The 23634-nt window shown below is 42.1% G+C and overlaps 1 protein-coding gene across 5 annotated transcripts in view; it reads left to right on the forward strand.

Moving 5' to 3' along the window:
- GPRIN3 (GPRIN family member 3) overlaps positions 1 to 23634 on the forward strand; it is an 87053-nt gene that overhangs the window by 55391 nt on the left and 8028 nt on the right. For 2 of the 5 annotated variants that reach the window (XM_047798698.1, XM_047798699.1), the window contains exon 2: positions 6613 to 6710. The exons of 2 other annotated variants lie outside the window; for them this stretch is intronic. The gene's annotated coding sequence lies outside the window, so the exon portion shown is untranslated. The remainder of the gene's footprint in view (positions 1 to 6612; positions 6711 to 23634) is intronic. One more of the 5 variants, XM_047798702.1, reaches the window with a different exon arrangement.

The raw sequence follows: 23634 nt of genomic DNA on the forward strand, positions 1-23634 counted from the left end.
AGCCTGTTACACAGCAATATTGCAGCAAAAGGTAACTGAAAAAGTGGGTTATAAAGCTATGGGACTAGGTAAGATCCCCTTTTAAAGAAAAAATGGGGCAGTGAAAAAGGCCAAGGAATAAGTCTAACAAAGAGCGGTTGGCGCTAAGGAGAAAAAACTACCTACCTACCCAAGGTGAATTGGACAGAAATACAGAAGAAAACGAATGGACTGGGGGTCATAGAGGCTAAGAGAGGCACACGTTTCAAAGAGGAAAGCTTCACATGCTAAACATGGCCAAAAGGTCAACTAAGATGAAGGCAGGAAGTCTTCTGGACTCATCCACATCAAGGGCACTAGTGAGTGCTGCGTGAGGCTGGCTGGAAGGCAATGATGAAGGCTGGGCATTCTGACTCGAATAATGAACAACCAGTGGCAAGAAATACATCTAGAGGCCTCAGACACCCAAGGACAGAGGATGAAACAGTGGAGTTTGTAAGGACTAAGGCCCAGCAGCCAGCCCAGCAATTTCCTTTTCGCAGGCAAGTAGTCTGAAGGTCTGCATCGTGGGCTGACTCTCCAAGATCCCATGCCTAAAGGGGAAAAGCCAAGATGTGATAGGTGGAATGATACTGGGCAGGCAGCCAGCTGGAGCAACATCTGGGTCAGCGTGACAAAGCACAGTGGTTTGGGAGTAGGACACAGGTGAGGCTGCTTTCCCCGGGGTTCCTGGCCCCTCCCCTGGCAGGCCCAGTGTGTGGACTGCAGACTGCCCTTGGGGATAGATGCTGTGCTCTTGCAGGTCTCCCAAGCCCTCCCCTGGGATTAACTTGCCTCCCACCTAGATATAGGCCCCATGAGGGCAGAATCTGCCACTTTTCCCAGGAGGTTTAGCCCACAAATAGAGGAAACAGTGGCCACACCTGTCACCATTTGGACTGGGTTCTAAAATTCCCAAACCATTTTGAGAATTCAGCTGTGACCTCGAAAGCCACTGTGATGAAGCATGGACCCTTCTGAAGTCACACCACTCCCCAACTTTAGTGGTTCTAGGAGAAAAATTCTTTCTTTGGGCTGAAGGCCCTTCCCAAAAATGTGTGAGAAGCTCATGAATGAACTGCTTAAAAGAAAAAAAAAATTTTTAGTGTTACTTTAAATGTCTGCCCAAACAAGCATATTTGATACATATTCATTTTCTCTCTCTCTCTCTTTCTCTCTCTCTCTCTTCAGATTCTTTTCCCCTGTAGGTTATTACAAGATATTGAGTATAATTCACTGTACTGTACAGTAGATCCTTGTTTATTTTTTATATCATAGTATCTATGCACCTATTAATCCCACACTGCTAGTGTACCCCCCTGTTCCCCCCATCTTCCCCTTTGGGAACCATAAGTTTGTTTTCTACGTCTGTGAGTCTATTCCTGTTTTGTAAATAAGTTCATTTGTATCGTTTTTTTTAGAGTCCACATCTAAGTGATATCATATGATATTTGTTTTTCCCAGTCTGACTTACTTCACTTAGTATAATAATCTCTAGGTCCATCCATGTTGCTGCAAATGGCATTATTTCATTTTTTTTATGGCTGAATAAAAGAAGATATGAGACATATATACAATGGGATATTATCTTTCCGATTCTTTGAGGGCAAGATCAAGAAGTGACCCCTGTCACTTCTGCCAACATAACCTAGTCACATGGCCACATCCACTGCAAGGGAGACTGGAGACCACAGTCTTTAGCCAGACGGCCACGTTGCCAGCTAAAATGTTATACTAAGAAAGGATAGAAGAGTAGAAATTTTTTTGATATTGAGCTGTATGAGCTGTTTGTTTATTTTGGAAATTAAGCCTTTTGTTGGTCGCTTCGTTTGCAAGTATTTTCTCCCATTCCATAGGCTGCCTTTTCATTTTGTTAATGGTTTCCTTGCTATGCAAAAGCTCTTAAGTTTAATTAGGTCCCATTGGTTTATTTTTGCTTTTATTTCCATTACTCTAGGAGATGGATCCAAAGGAAAAATATTGCAGTGATTCATGTCAAAGAGTGTTCTGCCTGTGTTTTCCTCTGGGAGTTTTATAGTATCTGGTCTTACATTTGACACACATTCTCATAAGCTATCATTTCATGAATATATCCTCTCTCTCTCCACCATGGGAATATGAAGTATGAGTTCAAACTAGAGCTCCAGGAGCCCAATTCCTCCTGTTAGATTCTTGGCAGATGAAAGTAGGAGAAATGATACCATCACCTTTGAATTCTCGTCGTGTGGGTAATAAGGAAGCAGATGGGAAACACTGCCAATATGCCTGACAATAATGATAATCTGTCACTGTTCTTTCTCTGTTTCTTTACAGACTGCAATGCTCTCTCATTATCTTCCAGTACACTTATGTTCCTTCTCTTTTACTATTGGATTTTGGGGATGAGTGAGGGGAGGATATACTTCTCGTGTAACAGATTACCTTTTATTTCTGAAAAGAAGCATAAGAGCGATATCCAATTTTTCAAAAGAAACTAACCACTATTTATGTTAGCACCCACCAATGAAATACTTAGGTATAAGTCTAACAAAATATGTACAGGAGCTATGAGGAAAGCTAAAAACTCGGGTGAATGAAATCAAAGAACTAAATAGAGAAATATTCCATGTTTCTGGGTGGGAAGACTCAGTAATGGCAAAATGGCAGTTCCTCTCAACTTGATCTATAGACTTCATCCAGTATCAATGCCAGCAAGATATTTTGTGGTTTTGACAAACTGATTCTAAAGTTTACGTGAAGAGGCAAAAGACCTAGAATAGCCAACACATAACTGAAAGAGGAAAAAGCTGAAGGATTGATGCTCCCAAACTTCAGCACTTACTATAAAGCAACAGTAATCAAAACAGTCTGGTATTGGTGAAAGAAAACACAGGTAGATCAATGGAACATTGATATGTCATCAGCATGCAGATATAGCCCACATAAATATAGTCAACTGATTATCAACAAAAGAGCAAAGGCAAGGGGAGTTCCTGTTGTGGTGCAGCAGAAACGAATCCGACTAGGAAGCATGAGGTTACGGGTTCAATCCCTGGCCTCGCTCAGTGGGTTCAGGATCTGGTGTTGCCATGAGCTGTGGTATAGGTCACAGATGCGGCTCGGATCCTCTGCTGCTGTGGCTGCTGTATAGGCCTGCAGCTGTAGCTCTGATTAGACCCCTAGCCTGGGAACCTCCATATGCCATGGGTATGACCCCCCCAAAAAAAAAAAAAGAGCAAAGGCAATACAACAGAGCAAAGATAATCTTTTCAACAGATGGTGCTGGAACACTGGATATCCATATGCGGAAAAATGAATCTAGATACAGACCTTATACCCCTCACAAAAATTAATTCAAAATGGATCATAAAGCTAAATGTAAAATACAGAACTATAGGAATTCCCACTGTGGTGCAGTAGCTTAAGAATCCAGCATTGCTGCAGCTAAGGCACAGATCACAGCTGCAGCTCAGACTCAGTACCTGGCTTGGGAACTTCCATATATATATATATATATATATATATATATATATATATATATATATATATATACACACACACACACATATCCCCTTAGAGGTTCACATAGGAGAAAACTGAGATCACCTAGAGTGTGGCGACGGCCTTTTAGATACAACACCAAAGGCACAATTCATGAAAGAAAGAATTCATAAGCTGGACTTCATTAAAATTAAAAACTTATGTTCTATAAAGGACAATGTCACAAGAATGAGAGGACAAACTCCAGATTGGGAGAAAATATTTTCCAAAAAACACACCTGAAAAAAGGACTATTATTCCAAATATGCAAAGAACTCTTAAAAGTCAACAAGAAAGCAAAAAGCCTGATGAAAAAATGGGCCAAAAATCTTAACAACTATTTCACCAAAGAAGATATACAGAGAGCAGATAAGCATATGAGAAGATGCTCCACATCAAATGTCATCCAAGAAATGCAAATTAAAACAACAACAAAATACCACTATATACCAGTTAGAACGGCTATGATCCAAAAAAATACCACCACCAAATGCTGATGTGGTTGTGCAGCAACGGGAACCCTCCTTCATTGCTGGTGGTAATGCAGCCACTTTGGAAGATAGTTTGGCAATTTCTTGCAAAACCAAACATACTCTTAACATACAACTCAGCACTTGAACGCCCTGGTATTTACCCAAATAAAAGGAAAACATATCCACACAAAAACTTGTACATGGATGTTGGTAACAGCTTCATTTATAATTACCAAAATTTGGAAGCAACTAAGATATCTTTCAGTAGGTGAATGGATAAGTAAGGTATGGTATATCCAGACAATGGAATATTATCCAGTGCTACAAAGAAATGAAATGACATGGAAGAACTGTCTATGCCTATTACTAAGTAAAAGAAGCCAATCTAAAAAGGCTACATACTGTACAATTCCAATCATATGACATTCTGGAAACGGCAACATTATGGAGATAGTAAAAAAAGAAAGAAAGAAAGAAAGAAAGAAAGAAAGAAAGAAAGAAAGAAAGAAAGAAAGAAAGAAAGAAAGAAAGAAAGAAAGAAAGAAAGAAAAAGATGAGTGTTTTCCATGAGTTTGAAGGGCAGGGAGGGTAGGAATGATTAGGTGGGGCAGAGAGGGAAATAGGACACTTAAAATACTCTGTACGCTACCATCATGATGGATATATATCATTTTACAGTTGTCCAAACCCACAAAATGTACACTACCAGGAACAAACCCTAAAGTAAATTGTGGACATTGGGTCATAATGATGTGTCCATACATGCTCACTGGTTGTTTACAAATGTACCGCTCTGGTGGGGGAAGTAGATTACGGGAGAGGCTATGAATGTGGAGACAAGGTGTGTGCAGAAAACTTCCGTGGCTTCCAATCAGTTTTGTTGTAAACCTTAAACTGCTCTAAAAAAAAAAAAAAAAGTCTTAATTTTAAAAAAATGATTAATAGTGTTTCTAGAGTGAGATTAGGAATTTTTAAAAATTTCTTCTTTAAATTTTTTGTATTCAAAATTTATAGTTATTGTTGATGACTGAATTAATAATATTTCTCAGAGTTCCCGTTGTGGCACGGTGGAAACGAATCAGACTAGGAACCATGAGGTTGTGGGTTCCATCCCTGGACTCACTCAGTGGGATAAGGATCTGGTGTTGCCATGAGCTGGGGTATAGGTCGCACACACGGCTCGGATCCTGCATTGCTGTGGCTCTGGTGTAGGCTGGCAGCTGCAGCTCTGATTAGACCCCTAGCCTGGGAACCTCCAGATGCCCCTGGAGCAGCCCTAAAAAGCAAAAATAATAACAATAATAATAATAATACTTCTCAACTCATTTTAGTTTCTGAGCATTGGTCCGTAGAGGATTCTATCTTTGGTGAACTAAATAAATAATTTCTCTTTATCCTACTACCCTGCTTCTCTCTCTCTTCCTATTGGCCACCATATCCATCATTATATTTTCATATGTTCTCATAAAAAGGATGTTATATCAATATATCTATTTCCATTGTATGAAGTTTTAAAAAGGGAAACTAACTGCTGAGGGTACCTTTTTCAGCTAGTCTTTCTACATGTATAAATAATAGGGAAAAAGAAGATTCAAATTCTAGGCAATAACAGAAGTGACTAGTACAATGGTAATTAATGAAAGGGATCTATAATTAAGAAAGATTGCATGAAAATACGAATTAGAATATCATTACTAAAACTATAATAATTTAATTAAAGTAAATGTTCTGAAAGAGACCTAAAGCTCAGCGTATATTTTCACTCTTATGTGGAATCTAAAAGACAAAAACAGCTAAATGTAACAAAACAGAAACAGACAGGAGTTCCCACTGTGGCTCAGCAGGTTGAGGACCCAGCATTGTCTCTGTGAGGACGTGGGTTCAATCCCTGGCCTCACTCAGTGGGTTAAGGATCCAGCATTGCCGCCGTTGCCATTTAGGTCACACGTGCGGCTTGGATCTGGTGTTGTCGTGGCTGTGGCATAGGCCGGCAGCTGCAGCTCCTATTCAACCCCTAGCCTGGGAACTTCCATATGCCGTGGGTGCAGCCCTAAAAAGACAATAATAATAATAATAATAATAATAATAATAATAATAATATTGCAGTAACTTTGCATGGTGTGTAAGCTCTAAAAATAATTGAATCACTATGTATACCAAACTAATATAATATTCATTATAGGCCAACTGTATGTCAGTGAAATTTTTTTTTTCTTTTGCTTTTTAGAGCTTGCACCCACAGCATCTGGAAGTTCGTAGGCCAGCAGTAGACTCGGAGCTGTAGTCGCTGGCCTACGACTCAGCCACAGCAACGCCAGATCCGAGCTGCATCTGCAACCTACACCACAGCTCACAGCAATGCCGGATCCTTAACCCACTGAGCGAGGCCAGGGGTCGAACCCATATCTTCATGGATCCTAGTCGGGCTTGTTAAGCACTGAGCCACGAAGGGAACGCCTCTTTTTTTTTTTAATTTATTAATACTTTTGAAAAGATCAGTGTACAGATAGTTGGTAGGATAGTAGGTGATCAGTAAATATTTATGAAAGAATGGTTGCTAATTCATTGTGAGTATCAAAAAATACTCTACATTTTTTGCTAGGTGGCAGCGGGACAAGATAACTCTGCGCCCCGAGACAGGTAATCCTGTTCTACTAATTTAAGAAGACTTTCCTGGAACTCACATCTCTCTTGAGACAGGTAAAGTTCACAGAACTTTCCCTTGAAATCAAGTCTGCCTGGCCTGCGTGCTCTGGACACATTATTTATTATGGAACCGAGAGCTTCACATGCAACTGACCCACTGTTAAGATCACTTAGGCAGATTGAGGTTTGTTTTTTTTTTTTTTATGAAATGTGTTGGCAAATATTAACCAGTCTGATTAGGATCCCAGATTGCATGACAGTGACGACATTCCAACTCGTCATTACTGGTGACACGGACAAGGAGGCAAACAAAGGTCTCTTTCATTAAGGAAGAAAGAAATAACAGCCGAGAAGGGGGTTGCACAATCCTTTTTCTGGAGCTCTTTGCAGGGCTGACAGGCAGTGAGTGGCGAGGACGGATGGATGCAATTCTCAGCATATCCGCTGGGGCACGGAACTGCCAGAGCAATCTTGTCCCACTGTTGTCCAAATCTGCTCTGAAGAAGGAAGGAGAAAGCTATCCTTCCATTATCTCCATTTGATGCCTTTTTTTTTTTTTTTCCCTACTGATTCCAAAATACAGAAATGCAACCTAAGGTGAAAGCATGTGCTAACTTCATCTAGCATCTAGTGACCCCTGGCTCAAAGCAGGGATGCTATTGTCTTATTGATTAGAATAGCTTGAATAATATAACAGAGACATCACTGATAAAACTTCAAAATTAGATGTTCAGCTTTTGTTCTCTTACTCAAATCACAGGGCCAAGCCTGTCTTCTGTTTGAGCTCTCTTTTCAGACAAAGACACTGCTTTATCCTTAGGTGAGTTGCTTTCCTCCCCCCAGCCCCGTGTATGGGTGTACGCACTGTGTACACACACACAGAGTTTGCCTGGCCCCTTACTGGAAAACTGAAAGTCACCAAGACACAGCACTTGCTAAAGAGGCGGAAGCTCCTCTGGCCACATCTATAGCCCCTGCGCCTGTCCATGACTTTCAGGAGACGTCAACCCCAATTTTCATGGCTCTTGGATTAACGCTGCAGTTGGGATTACTGGAATTTGGGAACAAATTGACTAAATGCACAGATGGCATAAACTGAGCTGGGCATGTAATGAACCTACCAAATCTTTCTTAAGAACAATAAATCATCGACCAAGATGTCATCCCCTCCCTTTTCCTTGCTTTCAACATTTCTAAAGCTCTCCACGTTAGAATCTGTGCTGAGCACCAGAAGCCCAAACCGAACACATGCTTATCTCCTATTTGGAGCTGAGTTGAGCTCTCTGTTTTTCAATCTTTGAGTCACTAGAGATACCAATTTGGTGGGTTTCAGTCAGCATTTTTAAATGGAATAGAAATATCAGAATGGAATAGAAATATCAGAATAGAATAGAAATATCAGAAGTATTGCTATTAGTAGTATCTTATTTTAATGGACTAAATAAACAGTAGGATACGAATGTGTGTACTGGGTTGTAACGTAATTTTTTTTTTAACTGGATTGTGTCACAAAAGCTTGAAATTCACTGGTAGAGCTAATATACTGACAGAGAAAATTTATAATATCCTAAGTGATATCCACTGATGCAAAAATCCCATTAACCACAGCTGTTTTCAAACCGTGAGAAACAAGCCATCAGAAAGGTACCAAACAAAAATCAGAAGTGGAAGTTTGAGCTGAATGCCCAAGGAGTAATTGAGAATGTGAAAAGAAAGTTTTATTTTTATAAATCTTGAGACAGTAAGGGCTCATGACTGCTGTAATGGTCTGACTGACCAAAAATCTCTGGAAGGAAATTCCTTATGGGATAAGCAGTGGTGTGTGGTGTGATAGAGTGTGGCCCATCTCAGTACCCAACACCAGCAATTGCCATTTTGTGACTCTGCTGACTTCCCCTTTCCGTCCACTTCCTATAGTCTTATATTAAAAACCTAATTTTGACTGCCTTCCCACCAACACACAGGCCTTGTCTCCAGGCCCTTGTTTTCTCCATCATACCCTCCAACCAGTTAGAGTTCAAGTTCTGGTAGTACTTCCTTCAAACGATATAGGGCATCCATGTCTTTCTCTTTCCACTTCCTTTCTCACTGTTTGTCCAGACTATAGTTTTACCCACCTGTTCAGCCCCTTTAGTCCATGCACCCACCATATCCCGTGTATCTTGTATTGGTCTTTGATGCTGCCGTCCAGTCCTGTGCACGTCATTCCTATTCTAGCACTTTAATGAGCTGAAAGAACTTGAGCTCTGAACTCAGAGGTATAGCTTACCAACTATTGACTTTGGGTAAGTTAATTAAATTTTCTGAGCCTCGTGTTACCTCAACTATAAAATGTAAGTTAAATGAGCACTACCTACCTCATGGGTGTGGGGTTTAAATGAGATAATGCTTATGAAGTCTTTAGGACAGAAGAAAACCTAGAGCATAGTACGTGCTCAATAAGATGTTTTGACATCATAACACATTGCTAACCTCAATGATGGGGTGTATGCTATTCAAAACGATACTCAGCTTTCCTTGGTCCAATGTATTATATTTGGACCAAGATGTATCATCAACATCTCCCATTTCAGGCACCACTGTACCCATCCTTGAGCCTCTGAAATGCTTGCCTTCTCCCTCAAATGCGACTTTTCCAATGCACTCTTATCCTTCTCTGCTGTGCCACATTCCAACGTCTGCATCAGGCTGCATCTTGTTTTCTGTCATTCACATGGCCCTTAGCAATATATGTTTATTGTTATTTCTCCTATGTGTATCTCCATGCATAAGATTTATAGGCAGATGCCATAGCGAACAAAAAAAAAGTAAAAATGCCAACGTATGGTGCAATATATTTAGGGGAAAACGTTTGAAAGATAAGACACACGAACATTTGTATTTCCAAACCCAGGGAGGTTGACATTTGTCTGCAACTCTGACAAGTTAATTTGATTCTAGGTAACTGATCTTTGTTTTCTTGGCATCAGAGCAAATCTCAGGGAGCCTGACTTAGTCACTAGATTTTGCAGAGATCCCAGAGGTTATCAATGTTAAACCACCTTCTTCATCCCTCAAAACTGTACTAAGACCACCAGATAAAGGTAAACCCTTTATCTTTCTTCCATTCCTTCCATCCTTTTTATGGTAAATACATTTACCACATCCCTTTCCTCCCTTCTTTTATACTTTTTCATGTCACTCTGTATTCTGCTTTGGTAATTTTAAAATGGTCATTAATCAACAGGTGTCCTGTAATATTTCCTCCCAATGAAAATTAAAGGTACCCAGGTTGACTAAGATAATAAATAAATACTCAAGACTTACATGCTATTGATTGGCTAAATTAAGCTGACAGTCCTAAATATTTTAAGTGAAAGGGACATGCATTACCTTAGTTCCTCAAATATTTGATGTAAAGCTTAGTGCAACAGAACCCCACTTGCTGCAAAAAAATATTCCTGTCTGTCCACAAACATGTTTGAGCATCAATTATATATCAGAGCACATAACAATGAGATTGGACTCTTTGGTAGTGCCTAATAATTTTCTTGAAAGTAAAATGGGAATCCCTATTACTCAATCTATAGTTTTTTTCAACACATGAGTAGGCTTGATGAACTGTTTTGTCCTGGATGGGAGAATATGGTTTTAAGTAACTGGGCTCTTTGTTTTAATCCAACCAAAATGTCAGTCAGGCATAATCACCTCTTGTATCCTGCCTGCTCTGGTTAACAATTTCTTTAATAAATGTCTCCATTGCAGGATTAAGTCTTAGAAATGATTCATTATGAAAAAAAGTCAGTACACATGACACTAGCCTTTTGGAGAAGGGAAGAGAAAGACCAGGCAGATGGGGTCGTATAGGGAGGGGGCTGGACGTTTTAGCACAGACCTACTTCCAGAAAGGGGCCCTGAAAGAGAAGTTTAGGGATTCACTATTGAGGTCAATTGCTATCTTTTTAATAGCTGCTTTACTTATTAAGCATGCTAGCCTACTGGGGGAAAAAAGTCATTACTGCTCAGTTTGAGTCATTAACCAAATTTGTAGAGGAAATCCAGCAGGACCATTGCCACAAGAAAGAGAAGCAGCAGGATCTACCTACAATGGTCGTCTTTGAAAAACATAATTTGTACCAGAGTATTAAATATTGTCTTAAAAATCAGAAGAAAAAATTTCCCTCAAGGAACCAATAACTAACAGAGATGTTTAGAGATCTCTTCTAAGTGGGAATAAATTCTGCCATCCCACCTTCCTTGAGCCTTGATAGCATGTATATCAAGCATACCTCGAAATTATACGCTTCCCCCCTTTGCACCTTCCAACTGATATTCTTAAACTTTGCCTTATAAACATTCAAGAGCTTACCTAAATCTTCACTATTTTTTTTAATGTTCATAACCAGTTTCTCAAGAGAGGTCTAAAAATTGAACAACTGGATCTCTGGGAGATAATGCCTCCTGGATTTGTAGTTGGCCAGTTGCTGTGGTGTAAATATTCCCACCATGGTCAGTGTGAAGCTACATGATGTTACTGGTTACAGAGATCAGCTATGAGTCAGCTCCAGCACACAACTGGTTGTAAGCCTTCTGTTCCCACCTCTCACACCACTTGGGTACCTTAGTAGTGTCTCCAGAATCTCCACATAAAAGAAAACTGCAGGAGTGATGTAATGAAAGGAAGGCTGCATACTTAATGCACTGCTTTTACTGGATTATATGTTTATTTGGAGTGAGTGAAGGGGCACAGACAGAGAGGACAGTGGAAGGGTACTAAAGTCCCCTCATTCGTGCTGTTCACCCACCCCTGGCACAGCCACCCATTGAGAGTCTTCCAGTCCAGCCTTGGTCCCTGACCTTGAATCATCGTGTCAACTTCACCACCATCCTCCCCATCACTCTGATTTGAAAACTTGGAATCACCCTGCATTCTTTCCCTAGCCTTGCTGCCCACATCACCAGTCATTACATGCTGCCAATGTCACCTCTGCCATAGTTTTCCTATCCCTTTTCTCCTTATATTCATTACACTAGCAATATTGATGGACTTCTCCCCACCTGTTAGGTGGCAATACCATTGTAACTGCTCTCCCTACCTGTAGATTCTTATCTCCTAGTGAGCGCAACTTGAAATCTGCTTCCTTTGTAAACTTTCTAATTGCCTCACTAGCCTGTTGGAAAAACTCTAGTAGCTTCCTACTGAAAAAACCCCAAATTCCAAATGTGCTAACAAAGCCATTAAGGCGTTCCAGTCTCACCTGACTTAGCTTTCCGCTTCCAACAGCCACATTTCTGTAACTATATACCAGTATTAGTTGTTTTACAAATAGCACCCCAGCTGATAAGTCAAGTACATGAAGCTGTGTACAACCTGATAAACGTTTTTCGTGGTACCCCTGCCTATGAGTACATTATGTTTAAATGTGCAGGACAGCCCACTCTTGCTTGAATAATTGCTATATTTTCCCTCTGTCTGCATCTTTCTTTTTGTGGATTCCTCTGAATTCCGCCCCTCTGTATTGCTGAAATCTTTTCTATCATTCAAGGTCTGAGTCAAATTCATGTAGGGCTTTTAGACATTAAAAAACAGAAAGAGCAGGTAATACTTTCTAAAATAAGACGCAAAGGAGAAATGACTGCGGCATCTAAATGGCTTGAACCAGAAGCCAGAGACTGACTGGAGCCCAGATAGGAAAGAATGTTGAGAGCTGATGAGGAGCAGTGATAAGCAGCTCCCAGGAAAGTAGGGTAAATGCTTTTGACCCAGAGCCATCACCTGCCTCCAGGGGAGGATGGCTATGAATCTCCTAACGTAGCAACACAGAAGACTACCTCAAATGGGCAGGTTTAACCCCAGAGTCCTCCCCAGGTATCTAGTAGAGTCTGATTGTCTACTTGGGGCTCACGTGCAGAACGGGCTTAGACAAAATAAAGAGCTGGTGTAATGTCTGAAACCCTGGAGGGTGCATCAAGATAAAACAAGATCTAAAAGTACAATGGTAGAGAGAAGCATCCTCCCCATTCGTACACCAATGGGGAATCCAAGGTTTTAACATGGGTTATCAACAAGGAAACCTCAGGGGTATAGAGTCTGATTGGCAGTGATCCTGTTTCTCCATTCTTCTTCTTCTTTATGTTTTTTGGCACATTTTGCCCAGTTGAGATAAGACTTTGTTTACAGGGTTTTAAAAGTACAAAAGAATAAAGCTTTAAAAATCAGGAGGTCCTGCTGTGGAGCAGCAGAAACAAATCTGACTAGGATCCATAAGGACATGGGTTTGGTCCCTGGCCTTGCTCTGTGAGTTGAGGATCCGGCATTGCCGTGAGCTATGGTGTAGGTCACAGATGTGGCTTGGATCCCACGTGGCTGTAGCTGTGGCATAGGCCAGCAGCTGTAGCTCTGATAGGACCCCTAGCCGGGGAATTTTCATAGGCCACAGGTGCGGCCCTAAAAAGCAAAATAAATAAATAAATAAAATTAAAAATCACCCATCATCCTTCCATATATTGACTAATATTGTATACATTTCTTACTAATATTTTTCTACATATATACTGTCTCTCCATATTATATTAGATAATTTCATGCAGCCGGTAGCATCAAAACTTATTGATACAAATGATCAAAAATTAGAGAAAATGAGGAAGTATGAAAATGATACATATAACTTAAGAATTTCCTTCCAACTTAATATTTGAATTTACTAGCGTTTTGATACAGAGTAGATATTTTCTTTGAGATTAAAACCACTAGTTTGAGTTTTGTATCCTCTTTCTTAAACCTATAATAGACTTTCAATATTTTTCTACTTCATTTTGTTAGAGTGAGGGAAAACATTCCTAATTAAGAATATAAGTATTAAATGTTATTTTCCCCTTTCATAACCGTCTCACCCATTCCTAATCCAATAGCTCCTTTTTTTTTTCCCAGTAACCCATCTTTGCCAAGTCTTACCAAAGCATTCAACTTAGTTTCCAAGAAACAAAAACACTTTTGCACTCAAGTTTAATCCTTTTTATGCAACAGAGGTTTAGTCAAATTATGTGATGACAACAGCAAGGGCAACTGGCATGAACAAATGCAGAAAGAGCCACTGACTCTTGGTTTTCATGCAACCTAAGTGACAGGAGCAGAACCAAGCAGGCCAAGCAGAGCGCGGGGGGTGCTACCAGCTGCTAAAGTTGCATGAGTCATGGACCTCCCCAGTAAAGCCTATGCTGTGAATAAAGCTCATTCGCTGGGCAGAGGTTATTTAGAGACCTTCTGCTGTATAACCCGCCCGTGAACTTCGTTGTTCACACTTATTAGCCATTTGGTTTACTTCCTCAGGCTTAGTTCCCAGAAGTAAAATTAGAAGCAAGCTTCAGAATGGAGAGAGAGTGAAAGTCAGCGGACTGGCAATTTAACCATAGGCTGGTCTCAAGGGACCTACTCAAGAAGGTCACCCATGGGCAAAGCCCTGCAGAAGCCCTGCCTGATCCCTCTATCTGATTTCACTGCCCTGCCTCCTGCTCAGCTCCAGCTGCCACGCTGAGCTCTGCACTCTTCCCCCCAAGATCTGCCTTTGCACTCGTTGTGTTCTCTGCCTGGAGAGCAAAGGATGGGGCAGAATGTACAAAGTGCCACTGCTGTGCATGCTACGACAAGAGATGAGAGATGGGATCATTGCTTTGGGTTGATGAGATCAGAAAAGATCCTAGGAAGACATTATCTTTCCAAAATGCTTTGCAAATGTACCCCTCTTGCTATCTTTTATTTTATGTATATACATCACGAATTCATCTTACCTCTTATTTTGTGCTCTTGGAGACAAGAGAATTTGGGATCAGACTCACCTGGATTTGAATTCCCACCATGCCACTTACTGAATGTGCCACTTTGGTGAGCTGGATTTCTCTGAGCCCCAGTTTTCTTGTCTGTAAAATGAAGATAATACCCTTCTTTGAAGCTTGGAAGAAAAGTAAACATACGAGGTCTGACAAATGATGACGGCGGATACCACTGTTAAGGAGAAATGGATCAGAGCATAAAGGACATTTTTTTTTAACTGTGCTAAGGAGCATGTACCTTATTTTATAGGTCATGGGGAACCATTAAAAATGTTTTGCACAAAGAAGTGATATCGTCTAGGTTTTAGAAAGACAACATGAACAGCAGGCAGAGGGGATGTTTTCAGAACTGGCTCAGTGAGACCAAGTAGATGATATTTCACTGTTATGAGACATGATGAAGCCAATTCAGCCTGGTTGTAGTGACCGAAGAGGTGGATTTGATAACTGGCCATTAAAATCTGTGCTCTAAACTTGATATCTTAACATGTAGTCAATTCTCAAAATATAAACAAAAAAATAACTGTTTCTTCATCATTTTCATTGATGTTTTGACCCAGCTTCCTAGAGTTTGGCTTTAGGTCATCTTGGATTTACTGTGTGAGAGGTATATAATTTGAGGACCATCTACTCAAGCTCCCAAGAATAGGAAAGGAGGGAAAAAAAATCAACTGATAAACAGGAGTCAGAGAGTCTGGGAAAAGAAACTTAAGTAAACTTTATTTTGTGCCCAACAGACATTGCTTTAAAAAGCACTTCTCAGCTGTTGACTCCGAAAAATAATTACACTGCCCAGCTTGGAGCTTGAAGATAACCAAGGTGGATAAGGAAATTATGATTTCTTTTTAACTCGTTGTATTCCACGCTGATCTCCTTGCAGGGCAAAGAGCAGATGGAAAGAATGCACAAGGACAGATGAGAAAAAACACATCTTTTCTACTGATGGAAAAGCTTCAGGGTATTCTGTTCTGCCGAGGGAGGGAGCATTAGCTTTTAAATTTTTAGTTAATTCTGTATAGGTAATACATTCATAGAGTTTAAAATTTTAAAAGTACCAAAGGTTATAGCATGAAAAATCTTCCAGCCATCCTGTCCCCAGGCAGCCAGGTCTCCTTCACTGACAGTAATTTCCTACTTATCCTTTGCAGAGATACTTTATGTCTATACAGGCAAAAGATACTCATTTTTCCCTTTTTCATACAGTGGGTACCATAGTAAACATAGCACTCTGTATCTTAGGGTTTTTTTTTTTTAAATGATAGTTTTAAAAATGTGTTTTGTTTTATCTGTTGTTTCCCTTAACAATATATTTGGAAGGCTATTTCATATCAATCCATAAAGAGTTTCATCCTTAGTCAGTCTGGCTGCTGATATACCATTATATGGAAATGCCACAATTTTTATAACTAACCTATTCCTTGTTAAGAGACTTTTTTTTTTTTTTTGATCTTCTTTGTCTTTTTAGGGACATACCAGCGGCATATGGAGGTTCCCAGGCTAGGGGTCCAGTCAGAGCTGTAGCCACCGGCCTACACCAGAGTCACAGCAACGTGGGATCCGAGCCACATCTGTGACCTATACCACAGCTCACAGCAACGCCAGATCCTTAATTCACTGAGAAAGGCCAGGGATCGAACCCGCATCCTCATGGATGCTATTCAGGTTCACTAACCGCTGAGCCATGATCGGAACTCCTGTTAAGAGACCTTTGGATTGCTTCTAATCTTTTATTTCATGCAGTGAATAACCTTGTGCATATATCAATTAGTACCTTTATTTATTCTACTCATGAGGTTAGTTCCTAAGGTGAAATTGTTGAATCAAAGTGCACTTGACCTTGTATTCTAGACAAAAGTGCCAAATTGGTCTCTATAAAAGTTGTGCTAATTTGCATTTTCACCAGTAAAATATGAAAAACACCTGTAAAATACAGCAGAAAACTGCACCATGAATTCATGTGTAGCTGGAGTTAAGTTCAAAGGCTGTCACATCAACTCACAGGTATTCACTCTAAAGAAGTTTCTTTCTTTTTTTTTTTGGCTTTTTGCCTTTTCTAGGGCCGCTCCTGCAGCATATGGACATTCCCAGGCTAGGGGTCTAACCAGAGCTGTAGCCACCAGCCTACACCAGAGCCACAGCCACGCGGGATCCGAGCCACGTCTGCAACCTACACCACAGCTCACAGCAACGCCAGATCCTTAACCCACTGAGTGAGGCCAGGGATCGAACCTGCAACCTCATGGTTCCTAGTTGGATTCATTAACCACTGCGCCACGGTAGGAAATCCTAGAGAGGCTTTTTTCTATCCAAGGTGAACACATTCGTCCCCTAGATCAGTGGTTCTCACATGGGGACAGTCTTGCCTCCCAGGAGGCGTTCGGCAATGTCTGGGAACATTCTCAAGTGTCACCCCTGGGAGGTGGAGGTGCCACGATCTAGTGGGTAGAGAGGCCACAGAGGCTGCCAAACACCCTACAGCACACAGGACAGTCCGTGTGTCTTTCTCTCCCTGCATAGTTATCTGGTCCCACATGTCAGGAGTACCAAGTGACAAAATCTGCCCCAGACAAATGTCCACACCCTCCGGAATGTATTAATACATCCTACACTGCTGAGGATCCTTGACTCTGTGACTTAAGGCCCGTGCCAAATAAAACGAGTCCTCCGTGCTTCCATAGTGCATGTGGGTTTTGTTTCTTCTACAGCCTTTATTTTGTATTGAAATTAATGATTTACAGGAACTGTGAGCGCCTCAGAAACATGAATGTGTCTTGTTTATATTTGGATCCTGAATATCCGGCACGAAGAAGGCACTCAGCTTATTAAATGAATGAATGGATGTTAACAGCACTTTTTAATTGTCTCAGGATGACTTAAGGGATTATTTTATTTTTAATCAAAGATCTTAAAAAAAAAAAAAAAAAAAAAAAGCTCTGGGAGTTCCTGTCATGGCTCAGTGGTTAATGAAGTCAACTACCATCCATGAGGAGTCAGGTTCAATTCCCGGCCCCACCCGGTGGGTTAAGGATCCAGCGCTGCCGTGAGCTGTGGTGTAGGTCGGCAGCTACAGCTCTGATTGGACCCCGAGCCTGGGAACCTCCATATGCCACAGGTGCAGCCCTAAAAAGACAAATAAATAAAAAATAAACCCTTACTTGCTTCACTTTCTCTGAATTGCCAATGCCCAGTTTTCTTTAGATTTAACCTAAGTAATTTTTTCCAGCCTTCAGAGGAATCGTACCAGGAAGTGTCAGTTGAATAAGAACTATGGGCCTCTCCCCCAACTTAAACTTCTAGAAAGTGTGGTTTATTACCACAGCATTAGTCACTTAATCATATTCCAGCTTGCTCATGTGTAGTTTCAGATTGACTTTGTCTTGTCTCCTTAAATAGGCTGAAATCCACTGAAGGGCAAAAATCAAAAATCTTAAGTACCTCAGGGAGGCCTAACTGTACTTTTAGACCAGATCCAAATATAAATGAGATAAATTGATGTTTTTGAGGAGCTCACAGTTCCTGTAAATCATTAATTTCAATACAAGATAAAGGTTGTAGAAGAAACAAAACCCACCTGTACTATGGAAAGTGGGAGAGAAACAGGTGGTTTGAGTCTTTTTTTTTTTTTGTCTTTTCTAGGGCCACACCTGTGGCATATGGAGGTTCCCAGGTTAGGGGTCAAATCAGAGGTGTTGCCTCCAGTCTACACCACAGCCACGCCAGATCCAACCCGCGTCTTCGACCTACACCACAGCTCATGGCAATGCGGGATCCTTAACCCACTGGGCGAGGCCAGGGATCAAACCCACACCCTCATGGTTCCTAATCGGATTCATTAACCACTGAGCCACGACAGGAACGCTACCTGTCTCTTTTTTTAATCACAACTCAGACCAAACCCCTCGGCAAAGAAACAGTCCAGAGATTCTCTCGGACCCCAGGCTCTTCCTTCCCAGCACAGAAGGGCGCAGCGCAGCTCAGCCCAGACTGACCGTTTCCGTGCTCAGCGCCCTCTTGGCTTCTATGTTCGTCCCTGCAAACGCTGCCACCACTGCCCACGGCTGAAAGGCCCCGGGGTGGGGACCGGACGAGAGACTTCTTGCTGGTGTCCCACTTGAGCTAAAAGCAGAAATCCCTGGGAGGCTTGCCTCCCGCTGCCCACTAGGGACCTTGCACAGCGCCCAGCGCCCCGCGGGCCACGCCTGGGGAGGCACGTTGCCGGGAGGCGAGGGCATGGAGCCCAGGCCCGCTTTTAATGAGAAGCCCCTGGCGTGTGTGGGGGACGTGCAGCAACCAGGAAAAAAAAAAAAAAAAAAAAAGACAGTGGAACTGCAAGGTTAGGGAGAAACAAGGACAAGACTCCCGATTTGCAAGGCTGAGGGCTGCTAAATAGATCTCGCAGAACATTGGGGTGCACGCCAGGCTTTGAACCTATCCCACACAGGGGTTTAAAATGCAAATGTCAAAAAAAAAAAATGCGGATGCAGAACTGGTAGGTTTATTTCTTATAGCTTGTTGTTTAACTACCATTTAGCCCTAAGATCTTGTTGCCTCTCTTTCCAATTAAAATAAGCTTGGAATTGAGGTCCTTCAAAGCTGAATTGTGAGAGAAAGAGGAAAACATTCAGATTTGAATATCAGAATATCAGGCGAACCAAGGACATGATAAGAGCTTGATTAGGGAAGGTTAAAAAAAAAAGGCAGAATTTAAATATTTTAATCATCTCTTCCCCAGAAGAGTTTACGTTTTAAAGTACCTATTTTAAGGCATTTTTTATGAAAGAGTAACTGTGATCTTTAGCTATGAATTCTCTCTATGGGTAGGAAAGGGGCGCTATTGAAAGGTTAATTTTGGAAGGTTACTAAAACCTGAGTCTTGATTTTGCTTAGAAAGTACCCAGAGGTCATATTTCCCGCATGATCTAAAAAGAATACAGCTCATTATTGTGTTTCTTTTCAGGTTAGCTAAAACCTTCTTCCTCCAATAATAGTCTTTGGGCGGGGGGTTTGGGAAAACATAGAGTAAACTTATTTAAGTGTTGGAACTTTTAAGATGGGCTCTCTAGAAATAGATTGCGTCGTTTCTGCCTTCTTGGGTAAAGGATGCCAAAATAATGTGTTTTAAGTAATAATAATTCCTGATTGGGTAGCTGTTATTTTCTAAGCCTATGCAGAGTATTTAACTGATTTCGCTTAAGCTCCATAACAACTCTCTGCCGCAGGTAAATTCCACTTTGTGACGTTTTTCTGATGCCTTAGACAAAGGGACAGTCACACGCAGAGAGGTTTCCAGACATGAAACTCCTAAAATGATCTGCAACCATGGACGTGTGTGTGCACAGGTGTGTTTCTAGAGCGAGTCCATTGTCTTCCTCCGCTTCTCAGAAAACTCTGTGCCCTTAAAACATCCAGATTGGATTAATCACTCCGAAGAGCAGGAACCCCTGTGTTGCCTCGTCTGCCTCTATCAGCTTGAACGAGTAAAATGGTTTCACGGAGGTGTTTTCCGAATGTTCTTTGGTTTCCCTCCTTATCTGATGATGCATCTTGCCCAGGTGATTGAGTTTGCCAACAGAAAAAAAAAATGCCTGTCTCTCCCCAGGGTAAAATTGGTTGACAGCTTGGACTCTGGAGCCAGCTGATTGGGATGGAAATCTGGCTTCTCCCACTGCCTGCTTGCATGACTTTGCCTCAGTTCCCAGCTCTGCAAAGTGGAACTCAGAGTCAGAGCACCCTCTTGGAGTTGTTCTGAGGGTTAAATAAGTCCATATAAAGAACAGTAGTTGGGACAGAGAAAGCAATAGGCGCTCACCTTACTGTGTGATTCTAATGTGTTGTGAATTTACAGGCTGTCTGTTCAAATTGTATTTGACAGAAGAAGGAGGATTTATTGGGGGGTCTTGATGCTTCTTCAAGCCCCCACTTTTTTTTTTCACTGCTTGGGTTTTGTCCAGCCCTGCTTACTTACCATGGAATTTAGTGAGATAACAAGCCATGCATTTGTTTTTCCAAAACACTGGGGAACAAAAGAAGAAATGAATAGGCAGGGGCTGCAGCACCTTCCTCCTGAGCCTTTATTAAAGTAGCCATTGTAACACAGCGTCTCCTGCCCTGTCTCCTGATTTCCTTTAGATGCAGTTCGCAGGGAAGAACCAGTTTTTCAGCTGGTATCTTTGAAGAGTGCATTTGAGGCAGCTCATTAGTGTGAGGGGATGATTTTTTAAAGACAGAAGGAACTGCTTTTCCTAGCCTGTGGGTGTTTCCTGGGATTGAATCACCTCTCCTTAAAACTGTGTGCTGGCAGGATCTGCTGGTTCAGAATGCAAATGATCTAGGCAAAGCTTCCCGATGAAAGAGAGCAAATAAAATCAGATTGAGTAGGATGCCAGAGGATATATTTTTTTTTTTACGGTTTTCTTGAGGATTAATAGTCTCTGACCTCTCGACTCACTGTTCTCGAAGGGTCCATGTATCATCCATCTGAGGGTGGAAAGCTGCTGTCAGATGGGTGGAACTCGGGACACCAAGGTCCCTATAATGCTTTCCTAGTGCACCCTGGAGCCCTTGTCCTGGTAGAGCGGCCGTCCTGAAGTGGGGAAAGGTAACTGCTGCCCACAGGCTTATCACCATAACCCCAAGTATTATCAGCATCTCGCTGGGCCAGGGCTGCCAAGCTGCTCTCCATTCTTTCTGTCGAATGCTCTTCCCACCAGCGCAGCTTTGAAGCAAGTCACAAAGGGCTGACGTTTCCCTGCTGCTTGTGTTATTAAGCGTGGGTGTCTGTTATGAAAATAGGCAGTGTGGCAGAGTAGTGGAACCCACTATTTCCTTCATGAACAGGGGTGGTGTCAGCTTTCAACAAGCTGGGCTTTTCATCAAGTGACCTGTTACGAATGCCACTGTGGTCGTCTTGGTACCTTCCAGGCTGCTGCTAAGTTGCAAACCGCTTACAAAAAGAAGGTTCCCTCTCCTTTGAAGATAGATACTTTTTTTCCGTTTCCTTCCAGAGTTAGAGATAATCAAGAAGCCACATAGACGAGCCCAAGGCATTACCATTCATTAGAATTCAGCTCAACAGGAAGTAGACATATTCCGCCTTGAGTAGGTCCCTGAATCTCTGGGCTTCAGTTTCCTTCCCTGCAAAAGTTGAGCATGTTTACCCTGCAGGCTTGCCACGTTGCTGCAACAAGGCTTTGAATCTTTGCTCACAATTTCAAAGGCAAAAGCACCAAAAGGACCCACATTCAAGAGTCCAGTTCTCATCAGACTTAAAGACAGACTCACTTAGAGGTACCATTCGCTTCTATGCAATTCATGCCCAATTCAGAAAGGAGTCCTAGTGCTCCAGAGAGTCTCATGAGAAAATCCGTACATGCTGGTGCTGATGAGATGACAAGGACTCCTTCCTCAACCAAGCTTTACTCAGGCTCCTCTGAGCCCACCTCCTCATTGGGCCTCCGTCTTGGGCCCCCAGGTTTGTCCTCACAGAGTCCAGCTTTGGCAAGAATCCTGCTAAGCCAGCTTAGAGGCCATCCTCCCACCAGTAATACCTGATCATTCTCAATATCCAAGGGAATTCCAGCTGCTTCACCATCCCCGGGTGATCGCCGATTCGCTGACTTGCCTTCAGCAATAATCCCCCCTACCCTTGATGTCTCTCCTTAATGATTGTCCATCTACTGACCACCCCCCAACACACACACACACACACTCACACACACACACACAGACACACACACACACCTGCTCCTACATCCCTATCCGTTCTTGTTGCATTTGAAGCTCAGCTCAGTCTTTCTCTCCTCCCGCCGTAGACTTGACCCCATGGCAAGAGTCCTGAATAAAGTCTCCCTTATCATTTTAACCAGTGTCAGAATAATTTTTTCTTTAACACAGACCAGAGCTTAAATATTGAGGTTTTTAAAGAGGCTAATGCTTCTAAGGTGATTAACACGAACTAAGACACTTAGCTTAAGGTTCCAAGCCTTAAGTCTATTCCCCACAACATCCCAATGAGGCTGTACTATTATTTTTAGCCTCAATTTATGGATTAACCTGAGGTCCTCAGAGGTTAAGTCCCTTGCCCAAGCACACAAAGCTAGAGAGGTAGGTAGTGAAACATATTCCAAAGCAGGAATTCTTCCCCCAGGGTCCATGGTCTTAAACACAGAGCCAGACTGCCCCCCAAGACTGAAAATTAGGCTGGGGAGTCTGCTGTGGCATTGGTCTTAGAACAAAGCTATCAAAGTTCCCGACGTGGCTCAGCGGTAACAAACCCGGCTGGTATCCGGCTGGTGTCCTCTGGTATGAGGACACAGATTTGATCCCTGGCCTTGCAAAGTGGGTTAAGGATCCAGCGTTGCTGTGAGCTCTGGTGTGGGTCGCCGATGCCTCTCGAATCCGAGTTGCTGTGGCTGTGGTGTAGGCCGGCAGCTACAGCTGTGATTCAGCCGCTTGCCTGGGAACTTCCATATGCCGCAGGTGTGGCCCTAAAAAGACCGAAAACAACAGCTCTCAAACTGAGCTGCCCATAGAAGCCCAGATAAGTAGCTTCAAGGAGCGAAGCTGGCGGGGTAAGGGATGGGTGGTCTGTAGTCTGGAGCATCTCTGCCTCAAGAGGGACAGTCCGATGGTCCTTATCAGCGCCACCTAATGTTGCTATCTGGAAATGCATACTTTCTGAGATTACGTTGTTTTGTTTTTTAAAGAGAAGCAAGGAGAGAGAAATGTGGGTTTTTATGAAAGATCTTTTCAATTCAAAGAAAAAGGAAAGAAAAGAAATGGAAGGGAAAGGGGAAGGGGGGGAGAAGAGAAAGGGAGAGGGAGGGAAGGGAAGGGAAAACCACGCAGGACTCGGGCACAGACCCCAAGAAGGAATTCGTTCAGCCTGTGGGCCACCCGTTCACATCCTCACGTTTAGAGGTTATTACATCACCTCCTTTGATTTTAAAGACTTTTCCTCGTCACTCTAATCCACCAAGTCATTACATTTTTTAAAAGACTATTTGTCTAACCTATTAGAGACTGTAGATTTCCCCTATTTGGTTGGGGAGGAGGGCGCAGATGAGAAAGGAGAGTTGTTTCTGAGCCTAGGCAGCCTCTCCTGGGTTCGTGGAAACACTGTGATAATTGCAGTAGCACGTATGATTGCAAGAAGTGTTGGTTTCCCATC

The sequence above is a fragment of the Phacochoerus africanus genome, chromosome 10 (assembly GCF_016906955.1).
Source record: "Phacochoerus africanus isolate WHEZ1 chromosome 10, ROS_Pafr_v1, whole genome shotgun sequence".
Taxonomy (NCBI): domain Eukaryota; kingdom Metazoa; phylum Chordata; class Mammalia; order Artiodactyla; family Suidae; genus Phacochoerus; species Phacochoerus africanus.